We start from the raw sequence: 2,456 nt of genomic DNA on the forward strand, positions 1-2,456 counted from the left end.
TTTTCATTTTTGTGAGGTGCAATTGACAAATATATATATTTTATACATATTCAAAGTATTCAGCCTGATGTTTTAATAGACATATGCATTGTGAAATGAGTACCATAATCCAGCTAATCCACATTTTTATCATCTCCTGTAGTAACGTGGTGAAAATCCCCAAGATGTACTCTGAGGAAACTAGAAACATAGAATTGACTCTATTCATCACAGTACCATGGCATCTGTGAAGTCTCTAGGAATTGTCTTTCCTCTGTAATGATAAGCTTAACGCCCATGCCTTTGATGTGAGAAGTTGAGTCGTTCTCTTGTGAAGCTCTCAGGATGCTGAGGCCTTGTCCAGAAGTTTCCAGGAGAAAGTGAAGGCAGCAACACTTTTTCCAAATTGAGACCAATTCCTATCTTCTTTTGTTACTCAGTTTTGCTTTCATTAATTTTTAGTTTTATTGCTGTTCATGCTATACCCTTTATTATATAATCATGTAAAATATCATCTTAAGGCTTAATATGAAGAAAGAAAAGCACCTGCATTTGTTTCCCATGGCTATTGTAATAAATTATCACAATTGCTGACTTTAAACATCACACATCGTTTATAGTTGTTGGTTGTTCAGGCCAGAAGCCCAAACCCAGTTTTCCTAGGTTGCTGTTAGGGTATCATAGAATCAGTCTGCTCATCTGTTTCAGCTCTGCCAGTTGAAGACATTCCTGGGTTCATGGCTGAGCAGTCTCCATCAGCTTCTGCTCTCATTGCATCTCCTTCGTTCTGTTCTTAGAAAGACACTGTGATTGCATGTGCATCCATCTGATAGTCTGGGATAACCTGCCCATGACAGCATCCTTGGCTCCATCGCGTCTACAAAGGCCACTTTTCCGCAGAAGATAATGGTCACAGGCTCCTGGATTTGAAATTGAATGTCTTCATAAGTCATTATTCAACCTATCATGTAAATAATTCTGTGTTTCTTTTTAGTTAGAAACTATCTTGCAAAAAATAACACTGTGTGTCATATATTGTTTTGGGCCTCTGTGTGTGTGTGTGAACAATTCGTTTTGCATGGATTTTGGACTCATTTCTCTTAGGAATTTCAAGGGACCTATTGGACCATTTACAGTATTTACTTCAATTTTCACCTGTAAATAATTATTTTAGTAAAAGCAACCATAGACTATCATAAAGCAATTACAAGTGGAAGTAGAAAGATTGCCTAATCATATGTGTTTCTGTTTTTTTGTTTCCTTTTATCTGTGTTTCTTTTTTTAAAGGTTTCTTTTTCTAAAGATGTGTTTATTTTATTTGCAAGTCATAATTACAGAGAGAAAGTGTGTGTGTGTGTGAGAGAGAGATAGAGAGATAGAGAGAGAGAGAGATCTTCCAACTGTCTGCTGCCTCACTCCCCAAATGGCTGTGGGGGTAAGAACTGGGCCGGTCTGGAGCTAGGAGCCAGGAGCTTCTTCCATGTCCCCCTCATGGGTGCAGGGACCTAAGGACTTGGTCTTTCTTCTGCTGCTTCCTCAGGTCATTAGCAGGGAGTTGGATCAGAAGTGGAGCAACTGAGGCATGAACTGGTGACCATCTAGGATGCTGGCACCACAGGCAGAGCATTAGTTTGCTATGCCACCATGCTGCCCTCTTAACCCAGTTTGTGTTTCTAATAGGGGTAGAGTCATTCAGATTTGAGCCACAATGTATATTTATGTCAAAGTATAAACTGAAAAGCTCTCATCAAAAATACTCTTGATGCAATAATTTAACAATACATTAGTCAACCAAACCATCAAAAATAAACTAAATGGATGGCAGTGAAGCTAAACTAATGGAAATTGATTTCTAAAAAAATCAAAGGGGCACAACAAAAACTACAGCATCTCAGGACAAGGATAACAAGCAGTACTTTTTGAAAATTTCCACCTTTTGCCTATGAGGGTGAACGGACAATGGAACAGACAAGATTAGCAGGCACTGTCTAGCAGCCAGTCTTGAGTAGAATGCCAAATTCTATGCCAAATAATAGTTGTAAACTTTCATTATAAACAGCACGTTTTATTAATTTGTAAAGACTTGTTATAAAGAGTAAGCCTTATTAATAACAATGACGATGATGAAAATTCACATTTTTATGCTCACTTTGACAACACATATACTAAAATTGGAAATAAGAGATTAGCATGGTCCCTGCACAAGGATGAAAACTCACATTTTTGATTCCCTACTATACATTTGGCACTGTGCTAAACAGTTTAGTGCATGAATTTCCTAATTCACTTCCTACTAGGAATTACATATCTGAAACACAAAGTAATTTACTCTGAGCAACACAGCTAAAATCAGTGGTTCTGGGAGGCACCTGCTGAAGAATAAAAAGGAAGGTTATGGTATTGCTTAAGCCAACCTTCAAGAGTCATTGTTCTACACATTTATTCCATTTCTACCAGAGTTAATATAAAAAACCATA

The 2,456-nt window shown here is 37.6% G+C and overlaps 1 non-coding gene across 1 annotated transcript; it reads left to right on the top strand.

Moving 5' to 3' along the window:
- The first annotated feature begins 2,120 nt into the window (after positions 1-2,120).
- LOC121147626 lies at positions 2,121-2,223 on the top strand. The gene has a single exon (XR_005882441.1). It is a non-coding gene; the product is annotated as a U6 spliceosomal RNA (small nuclear RNA).
- Positions 2,224-2,456: the final 233 nt, after the last annotated feature.

This window comes from Ochotona curzoniae, unplaced genomic scaffold (genome assembly GCF_017591425.1).
Source record: "Ochotona curzoniae isolate NIBS_2020 unplaced genomic scaffold, NIBS_Ocur_1.0 scaffold_4506, whole genome shotgun sequence".
Taxonomy (NCBI): domain Eukaryota; kingdom Metazoa; phylum Chordata; class Mammalia; order Lagomorpha; family Ochotonidae; genus Ochotona; species Ochotona curzoniae.